Raw genomic sequence first — 14,136 nt, 5'->3', positions numbered from 1 at the left:
TAAATTCAAAAGTTCTCCAAAATATTTTTTTGTATCGATTCCTCTAATTTTCCTAGATCTCTGGGAGTAATCAGAGCTTGTTCCATAATGAGCCATGCACCAGTGTGACATCCCAGGACCACGGACTGTTTTTTAATCCTAATGAATTAACCCTAGATGGTTCCTATAGAATGACAGCAAGCAGAGATCTAGAAAACCTCGAGGAATTGATACAGAAATCATATTGGAAAATTGTATAACTTTTCATTATACCAAAATGAAGATGAGTTTACACAGTTTAGGAGCTATGTTCTCCATAGTGTGTTAATCAGACCCTTTACTAAGGTCAATAGCAAGGCGGCTTCACACTTGTAGATGGTCGTTCCTCTTTCCTCTTCTGTGGGCGTTGAGTGTCACATCCGCTAATAAACCTGTAACCATCTACATGCGCTTCTAAGTATAAACAGTTCACACTTACGTAACGCACTGCGTGCCAGCTCTGTTATCAAGAGGTTATTTTTGGTTCTTCTACATGTTAACTCATTAGTGACACCATGGGGATCTTTATCATGAGATTAACCTATTAAGTCAGCTGTGCCAGAGGCTGCAATTTGTAATTCGCATTAAAGTTATTAAAAGTTGCTAAGTATTTGATAAACTTGTACCACCCCTGCCCGGAGATGTTACTCCATAGTCTATACTACTGAGCATAAATCAGCTCACATTATTACCAGCACCGCCAGCCCATACAGCACCATCACTACCAGCACCCTCCTGCAACTTTATCATAATATATAACAGGATGGCCACTACATACACCTGATAAGAGGACAAAGACAAAGGACTTTCATATAATTAGTGAGAAAAGAGGTTTGGCTTTGTGAAAATTGGGCATGGACTATGATTTGACAAACATCTGCCCAAACATAACTATTTGCTCAGCTTGTCCTGCTCTATAATATGTTACCTGCTCCTACTGCTTAATAATGTTCTGTCTGCAAATCGGACACTATCTGCAATCTTCTCAGCTCCTCCTACTCTATGACTTGCTGCCTGTAGATAGGACACTGTGTACAATATACTTAGCTCCTTCTGCCTGTAAATCACTCAGTATATACAAGCTACTCAGTACCTCCTGCTTTATGTGATGCTGCATGCAAATAGGATAAAATGTACAATCTGCTCAGATCTTGCTGCTCTATAATATGCTACCTGCATATAGGACAATATAAACAATCTAGTCAGCTCCTTTTGCTCTATAATGTACTGCCTGCAGAGCGATCACTATATACAATCTGCTCAGCTCCTCCTGCTCTATAACATGCTGCTTGCAGATAGGATGCTAAGTACAATCTGCTCCTCCAGTTCATCCACTACACTGGCACTGCTACCACATTCACTATAGCAGATTCCCTTAAATGTGAGACATGTTCATTTTGCAAGCAAGTTATAATTTCTTTTTGTATCTGTTGTGATATTTGTTAGTTTCAGTTCAGCACTATAATATGTTATTTAATTGTATTTAAACTTTTTTTTTGTTTTTTCTCAAATAGTTTATCTGCTGGATTGAAGATGACAGATGAAAAGGACACATAATGTTTCAATTATCTCAGGTAAAATTAACTATCTATTTATCTATAATATCTAACATTCATCAATAATCTGTCAATGTATCTATCTATCTATCTATCTATCTATACATACATACATACATACATACATACATACATACATACATGTACATTATATGGCTTTTACATATCTTGAACATTTTGAAAAGCTTAAAGATGCTTTGTACCATGTTAGCCAGTGGTTAAATAGATGAAAGGTGAGAATCCTCAGTTGTTGATACCTTTTATTGGCTAACTAGAAAAGATGATGTTAGTTGCAAGTTTCAAGACTACTCGGGTCTCTTTATCAGACATGGTATAAGACAACATCTGAATAGAACAGACATTGATACATTTGTGTAGAAATTTGTTTTCTATTTATATACCATTTGTTTTCTATTCATATCTTATACCATGTCTGATGAAGAGACCCAAGTAGTCCCGTAAGCTTGCAACTAACATCATCCTTTCTAGTTAGCCAATAAAAGGTATCAACAACTGAGAATGCTCAACTCTCATCTTTCCAATTTTCACATTATACCAGATAAGATCTCAGCATTGCAGTAAAGTTTTCTTGGTCTTTCTGTGCTCTATAGCTGTTGGTTTTTTTGCTTTGCTTCATAAAGGTCACACTAAATTCATGTTGTGATTGATAGGAGCGCCTGCGACATAATCACAGTTCTGCTGTGCCGAGTAAAGTACAACATGATGGAGTAGCTTGTAAGAAAAGGGGCCATAGTGAATTAGTAAATTGTTAAAAAAAATAGAGTTGATGCTCCTTGAAGCAGTGTCAAAGCGTTTTCATCATTCAAAAAATATTGGGGCAGTCCCCGAGGTGCGTTGTCCTACGAGGATGGAGTCACCAAGATCGTGCGCCCGATATCCTGCATGTGTCGCTTCCCCGATGAGGTCCCCAGAGTTCACCTTCTTCTTCCCGGTGTATGTGAGTGAATGTCTTGCGACACAATTTGAATTTTAAATCCCGCTCTTAGTCCGAATCAGTCGGGTTGTCCAGTGGCCACGACTCCGATTTGTGTCGCATGAAATCGTGATTGTGCCAAAATCCGATCGTGTTATCAATGGGCTTGTTTCTTATAAAATCATTAAGCTAATGAGCCAGTACGGCTCTGGGTGGCGTTACCCGAGCCCATCTGTGCTTTAGCTTCACAGGCTGTTACACTGTGCAGGAGCACATCCATCTCCCACTGTGTGCTAGCGGGAAGTGTGAGTGTCGAGGGAGTAGGGAGTGAATGAGATGTGCTCCTGCACAGTGTAACACTCTGTAAAGCTGCAGCACAGAGGGGCTCTTGTAAAGTCGCCCATAGCACTTTTGGTTAATTTGCATAATTTTAAAAGTTAATTTTAGAAGGAAGGAGGTCATGGATAACAAATACAAGAAGATTTCCACAATCACGGTGCCTGGATCTATGAGTAAGTGTCTCTGGTTTATCATGATGGATTTTGATATTAGATTCCCTATCATGAATTGCACAGTGTAGATTATTTGGGGTGACATCAAAGCGACAAGTTACTGAACATATCCTCAGGAAATGATGTCAACATATTATCTTTACAGGAATAGTATGGGATGTCCCAGAAATAACCATAAAAAATGACATTTAATGTATCGGGAGCATTGAATGCTTCATCTGGAGAGAAGGTTGGTGACCTCGTATCAACGGGCAAAGCAGGAGGCAGCGAGAAGGAGCTATATATAAGGACTTGGCACACTGAAGGATGTAATTACCAGAAAGCAATTTGTAAAGTTGTATGCATTCTAATTAGCATAATGTAGACTTAGTGGTTTATAGAGCTCACGCTGCTGAAATTGCTGAGTTATACGCCGGATAGAAGAATGTTTTCTAGAAGGCATCAACTTCCACATTCAGTTTTCATGGCGGAGAAATGGCATCATTATCCAATTTAGCGATCTCATATAAATGATGTGGACCGCAGTCATAGACCAGAATGGGGAAACTCTCATAACATTGAGAAATGAGTCACACTATTCAGACATTAGACTTTTTACAGATGAGCAGAGATGAAGTTTGTGATATATTGTATGTAGGTTACCGCAGGCAGACTAAGACTAAGAGGCTGCTATGGAGGATCTGAAGAAACCTTGTCTTTGCTGTTACTGAATGGCAAAAACATACTGTAAGTAGAACCCTCCATCACATCATATCCCTAATCTTATCTAACAGCTTTAACCCACTACACGCACCGATACAGTACCGTAAATCCTGGTGAGCGTTGCTTTAAAGCATGATGTACTTTACTTTCCTGAAAATCACATGGGCTCAGTCAGAGACAGACACACTCAGAGATAGACACAGTTGAAGACAGAGACATTCAGAGACAGACACAGACGATCAGAGAAAGAGACGGTCAGACAGTCAGAGACAGAGACAATTGGAGAGAGACACAGACAGAGACAGTCAGAGAGAGAGATAGATATAAATTTAAAAAAATTGTCAATCACTCCCGGTGTGCAGCGTTCGGGCCGTGCGAACCGGGCAGCATGCGTTGCGAGTGTGATGCGAGTTCATCGCATCACACTCACAATTGTGGAACCAGTGGGAGTTTACCACCACCACCACCTGGCGTTTAATCTTCCTGCAGCAGGTTGTTGAGAAATAGACTGTGATTTCAAAACTTCCCTTATTCTGTCTGTTCATTATGCCATTTCAGAGAAATTCCCATTGTAATCTATATGCTAATGAGGTAGTCAGTGTGCCCACTTGTGTCATGTTATGCCACTAGTGAAAATCTTGAGCATGAAATGATAAAAATGCTTTTCACAAAGGAGAAACTTTTTGGAGTAAATAGCACTACAAGCTCCTTGCAGTTCCTGGTCATACAAACCAGCCTTGGAGTCCTTGTTCTTACTCTACAACTTTTTCATATATATCCAAGGCTGCATCCATAGAGCTTTCTTTTTTTTTTTCTTTCTTTACATTTTTTTCTCTTTACTTGAGACCGTAAAAAAGGCAATTCCACAGCTAAAAACTCTTTGGAGTGGGTAGAAACTCATGCAGACATTGCAGTATTTAATATTTTCACAACTCCAAAAATGACCTCTTTATATGCCCACTGTGCCCACTGGTGTCTTGTTATGCCACTGTTGAAAAGCTTCTCATCTCGAGCATGGACTCGTGTGACACCCACTCTGAATGTCAAAGAGGTGTATCCTGGCAGCACTGATTTGGCCAATGGAATGAAAATTACTTAATTCTGGACTGTCTAGGTAAACAGATATTGGTCCATATTTATTAAGGTGTTTGCACCAGTATTTTTGTCTGATTTTGAACTAGAAAGAATGTTTTTATAAAGTGTCTGCGCTATTTTTGTGTCTCGGCTGCACTGTGTCCGACAAAACAGAAAAAATGTGTACCTAAAGGGGCGAGTTACTGCTTAATCAGACCGTGAACCGCAATTCATGAATCTGGCGCCCTCTACACGCTACACAGGCAAACTGCACATTGTACAGACTGCACTACTTTTGATAAATGTGGGCTATTACATTTGTTAGAAAATTCCTCTAGTGCTGGTATTTTATTGGGAATACAATTATTTCAGGCGCAGCCAATCCTCTAGAATATCACTTTCCACAAAGTTCTGTAAAGTCAGTGGCTTTGATGTCAGTCGCGGCTGGAGCCAGGTTTCAGAGGCAAATTCCTGCAGCTTATTTATTAGCAGTATATTGGATGGCATCTACAACTCTGCAACATACATCTTACACCTAGAAGATATGAAGTACACACTTTCAATAGTCTAGACGAGGGAAGCGATTCTTCTGTTACCATGGTAACGAGTGTCAGATTTTTTTGCGGCGACTTGTATGTATATAATATATTTTCTCTTTGACTCTCAGAAATACCATTGTTAGTCTAGTGAAAGCGTTCAGAGTCTTGTGTCTAAGAACAATACGTGTTATTCCATTTAAGAGAAGCAATTAAGCCATTAGAATGGTTCGGTCTCTGCCTTCCCGGTGGAATTGATGGAGGAGGTGTAAAGTAGTTCTACAATTTACTGCTGGCTCTACACATCCCGAATATCCACCAGAACAAAGCCGTTACATTTTTATTACTGTAAGGTCTCATAATATTTTATTACTCACATGTCATTGATTATAATGATAAAGAATGTTGGGTAAGAGGTTGCTCATTGTCACCCATAGTGGTACCCGTAGTATGCCGGTGGTCGAAAAGGGTGTTGTCCATTGTCTCCCCAAGTGGTACTCGCTGTCTGCTGGAAATATAGGTAGGCTAGGGGGTCACCTATTTGTCACTTCTAATACTCCATGAGGCACATTTACTTACCCGGTCCCTGCGCAATCCCTGATCCAGACTGTCCGACGAGGATGAACTCTGCCACGATTCATGAAGATTGTGCACCCAATTCCCTGCATGTGTCGCTTCCACGCTCAGGTCTGCCGGAGTTCACTATCTTCTTCCTGGTGCATGTAAGTGCATGGCTTGCGACAAAAATTTAAATGTTAAATCCCGCGCATAGTCTGAATCTGTCTGATCCCCTGACGGCTGGCCCCCCAATTTGTGTCACGTGAAAGCCGTCGCGTTTGTGACACAATACGATTGCGTGTGACACAATCCCCAGTGCAATCCCCATTAAAGTCAAGAAACCTGATGAAAATGCAGCCGCGGGACCCTTAGTAAATAAGCCCCAATGTATTTTATTAATATAGGTGAGTAGTGGGTGGCACATTGTCAAAAATAACCAGGCCCTGTTGTATGCCAGTAATATAGGTAGGGGGTTAATATAAGTTTGGTATGGGGTTGCCCATTGTCCCTTGTAATAGTTCTGTGCCATTTTAGGACAGCCCAAAATTTTGCACCTGACTACGTACACTTTTTGTATACTGAACCTGGGTTTCATTGGAGGTTGATTTTCTTTAAGAAATCGATGGGAAGTAAAGAGGAGGATAGCATGGACCAGCGTGGGGGAGTGGGAGATTGTGTCTGGAAGAAATAATTGGGTCATAGGCTCAGCAAGAAGGGAAACTTGTAGTGCCTTTCCCCACTGGTTGGGTTGTGGGAGCCTCAGATGCCGGTATGGAGGGGTCTACCTGTGGATCTGTGAGTACAAGGGCAGCAGTGGCTGATAGTATAGGGCTTCTCAAGAGGGGGTGGCAATGATATACTGCAAGAAACCTGGGCAAGGCGGCCAAAAATCATCATGCAAAGAGCTGGTGCAAGTTTTAGGGGCAGATACCAAGGACCGGTTTACACCACATATTTCCAGTGGAGCAAAACTTTGATTAACGTGCAAAGTTGTTCCAACTTGTTCCAATCCTTTACATTTAATCTCTGGTAGCTAACCTTCTGCATAGAGCTTAAGCCGCGAAAGATTTTTCTGCTTTAGAGGGGTTCTCCATCAAATAGGTAGCAACTTTTGCATTTCATCAAGCCAGCCTTGCTATATTGTATAAGGGCGGTCCCCTTCTTAAGAACACCCGACTTACAGACGACCCCTAGTTAAAGACAGACCGCTATGCCCCCTGTAATCTCTGGTGAAGCACTCTGGATGCTTTTCTTTAGTCCCAAGCTGCAATAATCAGCTTTAAGGTGTTTGTAATTAAGTTTTATTGCTAATCCTTGGTCTCATTATAGCAAAAAATTTGGAAAATCCAATTGTCACTGGACCAAAAAATTTTTTTTGTCTGGAGCTACAATTATAAAATATACAGTTGGGACTTACATACAAATTCAACTTAAGTACAAACATAAGGAACCTATCTTGTAAGTAACCCGAGGACTGCCTGTATATCATAGACTCAGCATGCGCATCTCAACTTGAGCACTGCAACATCATTTGTAGAGTGGTCATATATTAAAGGACACCTGTCATCAGGTCTCTGCCACTAGTCCTGTCACCTCTTCCTGTTGGATCAGCTCACAAGGATCCCATCCCAGCCTTTATCTAGTTATTTCATACATTAATCATTGTAAAATCATCTATTTTTATTATGTAAATGAGGCTGGTCACATGGTCAGAGGCAGTGATGTCACCCCTGTTACCCCTCCCCTCTCCTCCCCCTGCTCAGGTCTGTGTGTAATGTATAGTAAAGCATGGCTAGTGTGTGTGCTGCATCTGCTGACATGCTGCATCCTCCTAATATACAGGTGAGAGACACAGACATCAGCTACACATGAATCTGACATGTTCTGCTATAACATGGCTGCCTGGAGCTGCTGTATCTCTCCTATACACACACACAGGATGCAGGGGGCGCCAGCACCAGGAAGCACATCATTATACAGCCTCACACCATTATACAGGCTGTCAGTCCTGCACTGGGGGTGTGGCTGTACCTCCCTCTCATGAATAGAGTGGACAGCTTGAATATGCTAATGCTTCATTGGACATTTCACAGGTCATTTGCATACAGCTTTAGTACCTCATTGCTTAGGTTTCCAGGCATGTAGAGGGACAATGAAGGGATAGAGGTAATGCTTTCTAATGGCAGTTTATGAAAATATATTTAGTTTAGGGGGGCTATTTTGCATGACGGGTTCTCTTTAAGAGAGATAATATTCACAATTTTCAAGTAAAAACCTCCTTATACTGTAAGTGACGCCCCCTACGGTTCTTCTCTGCAGCAGAGTATTTACATAAGATACTATAGCATCTAAACCTAATTCAGACCCCGTTTAGGTCTCATTATCAGGCTTTATTGTGCAGAGAGGCAGCAAGGAGATCCAGCTGCTTCGGCACTGCTTTCCTGCCCTACTTTATCCTATCATTAGCGGTGATAGAACAGAGTGCAGCTCCGAGGGCGGAATTTAGAGATTAGGAATTAAGAAAAATTGAATCACCCGGAAATAAGGAAGGAGAAATACAAGAAAAATTATATGAGATGATTGAGGAGCTCAGGTGTAAATAGCGTGTACATGCAGTGATCCGTATCTGGGAGCAAGTTGTCGTTTTCACGAGGTAATGGGAAAGAGCATATAAGATCTTGGATGATGGATCTATAGGGACCTGTTCGCAGAATCACACAGGTTTACGATAAGGTTTATTGCTGAGTTGTAACCCGAGTCATGAATCTCAGCCCATGCAATACTAAACATGCATTGTGCACAACCTAGAGATGTGTCCCTTCTTACCTAAGCATTTGCTTAGAGAGTCCACCAACTTTAAAGAGTCACCCTCATTTCAGTTGATTTTTGGTATTGTGTACTGTATGTGTGTGTGGGGGAGGGAGTGTTGTGAACACTTTTCTTACCAACTTGTGACGTATATGTACGTCACAAGGCAGTTCCGAGTGTATGGAGAGAGCTCATGGGCTGAGCTCACTCCATACAAGGTGGGAGTTTGCTCCATATTGCAGCATACACCTGCCGGAAACACCCCCGATCGGTGCTAGCACACACCCGCAAGTGGGTCTTTGTAAGACTCTAAGCTGTATGTATTCTGGCCATTTGTGGCCAGTAAAATCCTCATTTACTGTAGTATGGCAGTATGTGCTAGCATCAATCAGACAACCTAGGGTTAAGAGAACCTAGGGGATCTGAAAATTAGTAAAAAAAAAAATAAAATAAAGAAAAAAGTAAAGAAAAATAAATGAAAAAAAATTCAAATCACCCTCCCAGAACTAATATAAAAATAAATTGTAAAAATCATAAACATTTTATCGCCACTTCCTGAAATGTCCCATCCCATCAAACGCAGCAGATTTTTTTAATACTAAACACACTTCAGCTCTAAGATTTCTTGTCAAACAGATTCAATACTACATCACAACATGCTTATTCAACATTTTGCCATCACTGGTCTAAAGTATAGAAGACTATAATAGCAGACTATGGAGGTTTGTAGTGAAACTGTGCATTATTAGATGATAGATTTCAATCCAAATTTCATGAAAATTTAGATTTGGCATAGTTATATACTAGCGCTATTTCATCTCCTTTTTGGCGCGGCTTGGGCAAAATACAGAATTTTTTTCCCTTCAAAAAGTAGACGGCCTCCTGGAGATCCAATTTTTTGGAATAATTTGTGGAATCGGTCTAATCAAATTTTGAGAAAATGTCTAGTACTTATATATTAAAAATAAAACAGTCTGACCGGAGCTCCTTGTGTGTCCTTTTATATATCCTTTGATAAATCGACGATTTCACTCCTTTCCCAACTATGTTCCAAATTTTTCAGTACACTTCCACACAAACGGTATTTGGATGGGAATAGATCGCTATTCAGACAGTTTTGAGCTGCGTTTTCTTGCATCCGGGCGCCCCGGAAGAAGCCGTAGTAGCGAAACCCTGGGTCGGGCGAACTAGAGAGTCTGGCGTCCACATGGTGGATTTTATATGCGCATGATTTTATTCTATTTTGGGAGTATGTTTTAATAAAATAAACTCCATATATTTGAACATACTACCATATCTGCTGCTTAATCTCTTCTATAGTAGCTGTACACTATTTGGCTACAGGATGCAAGAAAACGCAGCTTAAAACTGTCTGAATAGCGATCTATTCCCATCCAAATACCGTTTGTGTGGAGGTGTACTGAAGAATTTGGAACATAGTTGGGAAAAGAGTGAAATCGTTGATTTATCAAAGGATATATAAAAGGACACACAAGGAGCTCCGATCAGACTGTTTTATTTTTGCTAATCGCTAGATGTGGGATCCATCTGTGGCTGTTTGGCAGCTCCTATAGGGGATAGTGTGCATCACAAAAACACTTTTACTTATATATTAAGCTGAGATAAGCACAACATCCTCTACTGGTAAATCTTATGTATTCCTGTGTTATGAATACTGAATGTCTTCTTTTAGAAAGGCTAATGAGACAATACGGCTCTTAAAAGTAACTTGACCTGCGGTTAATGCAATGAAAAGGTCAGGTTATGCTCTCAAGAATCTCAACTGATGAAGCAGCAAGTAAATGGCCAAGTTATCGCTGGAAAATATACACACACTAAGAAATACACAAGCACCATAGGGATAAAATGGAAAGTCCACATCATAAGGCAGAGAAGAGGATTGCATCATGCTTAGAGAGATGAGTTTTCCATAGATTGTTGTCTGACGTGTGTAAATTGTGTTGTGGGGGCATTAAAGCAGAAAAGAGAAAGCATAGCAATTACCCAAAGAATTCCCAGCGCTCCAGAGTTTTCCTCCATTAGTCAAAATTAAAAGACTTGTTGGAAATTGCTCTGCAGCACCAAGAATATTGTAGTTCTTGCCTTGATACGTTTTCATTAGTGTTGTAGAAGATGTCTGTTAGAAAGATGTTGTAGAGCAGCATCTCTATAAATGTGGGTCGTGACCTCTTTGGAGGTCAAATGACTGTTTCACAGGGGTCGTCTAAGATCATTGGTAAATATGTTTTCTGATGGTCTTAGGGACTGAGACACTGCTCACCTATTGAATAATGAAATGTATGTGCATAAGATAAGTACTTTCAACTGTTGGCTGCTGTGGAGCATTACTGTGACTGCTGGTTACTATGGAAATCCCTGTTGTGACCAATGGCCATTGGGGGCATTCTTGCTGTGACAGCTGGCTACTAGAGGTATCCCTGTGGTGTCTAATGGCTAAAGGAGGAATCCCTGCTCTAACCACTGGGGGCACCCCTGATGTGGTTACTGGCTACTTGGGGCATCATTGTTGTGGCTACTGGGGGCATCTCTGATTTGACTAATGGCTACTGGGGGCATCTCTGAGGGCATCCCAGGGGAGCTCCCTGCAACAAAAATAACTGCTGTGATTGCTGGCTACTGGAGCAACCCTACTGTGACTGCTGACCGCTGGGGGCATCCATTATGTGGCTACTGGTTACTTGGGGCATCACAGCTGTGGCGACTGGGGGAATCTCTGTTTTGACTTATGGCTACTGGGGGCATCCTGGCTGTGACTGCTTCCTACTGGGGGTATCCCTGCTGTGACTACTGGGGTATCCCTGCTGTGACTACTGTGGGCATCCCTTCTGCGTATAATGTGAGCATTCCTGCTGTGACTACTGAGGTATCCCTGCTGTGAATACTGGGGTAATTCCTGTTGTAACTACTGTGGGAATCCCTGCTGTGAATACTGGGGGAATTCCTGCTGTGAATATTGGTTACTTAGGTGAATCTCTGCTGTGACTACTAGCTACTGGGGGAATCCCTGCTATGACTACTAGCTACTGGGGGAATCCCTGATATGACTACTGGCTACTGGGGGAATTCCTGCTATGACTACTGGCTACTGGGGGAATTCCTGCTGTGACTACTGGCTACTGGGGGAATTCCTGCTGTGACTACTGGGGGAATTTCTGCTGTGACTACTGGCTACTGGGGGAATTCCTGCTGTGACTACTGGCTACTGGGGGAATCCCTGCTATGACTACTGGCTACTGGGGGAATTCCTGCTATGACTACTGGCTACTGGGGGAATTCCTGCTATGACTACTGGCTACTGGGGGAATTCCTGCTGTGACTACTGGCTACTGGGGGAATTCCTGCTATGACTACTGGCTACTGGGGGAATTCCTGCTGTGACTACTGGCTACTGGGGGAATTCCTGCTGTGACTACTGGCTACTGGGGGAATCCCTGATATGACTACTGGGGGAATCCCTGCTATGACTACTGGCTACTGTGGGAATCCCTGCTATGACTACTGGCTACTGGGGGAATTCCTGCTGTGACTATGGCTACTGGGGGAATTCCTGCTATGACTACTTGCTACTGGGGGAATTCCTGCTATGACTACTGGGGGAATTCCTGCTATGACTACTTGCTACTGGGGGAATACCTGCTATGACTACTGGGGGAATCCCTGCTATGACTACTGGCTACTGTGGGAATCCCTGCTATGACTACTGGGGGAATTCCTGCTGTGACTACTGACTACTGGGGGAATTCCTGCTGTGACTACTGGCTACTGGGGGAATTCCTGCTGTGACTACTGGCTACTGGGGGAATTCCTGCTATGACTACTTGCTACTGGGGGAATACCTGCTATGACTACTTGCTACTGGGGGAATTCCTGCTGTGACTACTGGCTACTGGGGGAATTCCTGCTGTGACTACTGGCTACTGGGGGAATTCCTGCTATGACTACTTGCTACTGGGGGAATACCTGCTATGACTACTGGCTACTGGGGGAATCTCTGCTGTGACTACTGGCTACTGGGGGAATCTCTGCTGTGACTACTGGCTACTGGGGGAATACCTGCTATGACTACTGGCTACTGGGGGAATTCCTGCTGTGACTACTGGCTACTGGGGGAATTCCTGCTGTGACTTCTGGCTACTGGGGGAATTCCTGCTATGACTACTGGCTACTGGGGGAATTCCTGCTGTGACTTCTGGCTACTGGGGGAATCTCTGCTATGACTACTGGCTACTGGGGGAATTCCTGCTGTGACTACTGGCTACTGGGAGCAGGTGTTGTGGCCACAATTATGATTCATAAAAGTAGAAAAATTACAACAAAAATAATTTTATGGTGGGGGGGGTCATCACAACATAAGCAACTGTATAAAATGGTTGTAGCAGTAGGAAGATTGAGAACCACTGCTATAGAGATATAGCATAGAATTGCGCTTTAACCTGTGCCAGTTCATGCCTGATATATCCGACATGGCGGAGGGGTGAAGCCACCTAGCTATATACGAGAAAATACTGTAAGATAAGATTTGGTCATCAATGCTTCTTTCCTATCCTGCTTTGAGCTGCTGCTTTTGCAGAATATTTGTAAACAGAGGCTCCTGACTATAAACAGAGGCTGCATGTAGTGTAAACACTGACTGACCTCTGCTGCTGTACTATCCAGGGGATACTCTCTGGAGAAGAGCTCAGGGTCTTGCTTCTCATTCGACGCCACCTTTGGGCTGGAGTGAAAAATTTGCTAATGATAAATTATTATAGTCGCAGCAAAGCATCTGGATCGATTGGATGAATAAGGAAAACATGGTTATTTTTGGTCACATAACTGGTGTAAAATTCCTGCGACAAAATGAAAAGTTGCTAAAACAACTTTAAAACGTGATACATCTGGCCCCAGGTCGTCGTACTGTATCTATTGTATCTATTGTAAGATGCTCCATAAACTCCTGTGTACAGTGGCCGAGGCGCTTGTTGTTGCTGGATTTCTACATTCATTAGAAGTGTATTACAGGAACATGTTCCACAGATCCGCATCGTCTTTTCCCAATTAGGATACCTTGAAATTATGTGTGTGACATTAGTTGAGAAAGGCCATTTCACCCATGGCTGCATATGGAACAGGCAATTTCTGCTGGAGGGTTCCCCTAGAGTAAATCGGGATGAGGATTTATTGTGGTGGCTGATATGTCTAACTGCCCTTGTAAATTACAATTAAGTGTAAGAAAATGGATAAATCCTTGATGAAATTCACTGTTTCCATTGAACTTGATGCTTTTTGACTGCTCTGTCCAGATGAATGTGAATAAATAGATTTATAGTTGCATACATTTAAAGTAGTTTATAAATCGCTAGAGAGATGATAGAGGATAGATATAGTAGAAGAGAGATAGAAGATGGATGGATGGATGGATGGATAGATAGATAGAT

At 42.1% G+C, this 14,136-nt stretch overlaps 1 protein-coding gene across 1 annotated transcript in view; it reads left to right on the top strand.

The window, feature by feature from the left end:
- The window catches only part of B3GALT1 (beta-1,3-galactosyltransferase 1), a 207,974-nt gene that overhangs the window by 61,292 nt on the left and 132,546 nt on the right, over positions 1-14,136 (top strand). Inside the window, exon 2 of the mRNA XM_072121819.1 lies at positions 1,533-1,592. The gene's annotated coding sequence lies outside the window, so the exon portion shown is untranslated. The remainder of the gene's footprint in view (positions 1-1,532; positions 1,593-14,136) is intronic.

The sequence above is a fragment of the Engystomops pustulosus genome, chromosome 8 (assembly GCF_040894005.1).
Source record: "Engystomops pustulosus chromosome 8, aEngPut4.maternal, whole genome shotgun sequence".
NCBI lineage: Eukaryota > Metazoa > Chordata > Amphibia > Anura > Leptodactylidae > Engystomops > Engystomops pustulosus.
The sequence above is the reverse complement of the archived record's forward strand: the minus strand, read 5'-3'. Positions and strand labels throughout refer to the sequence as shown.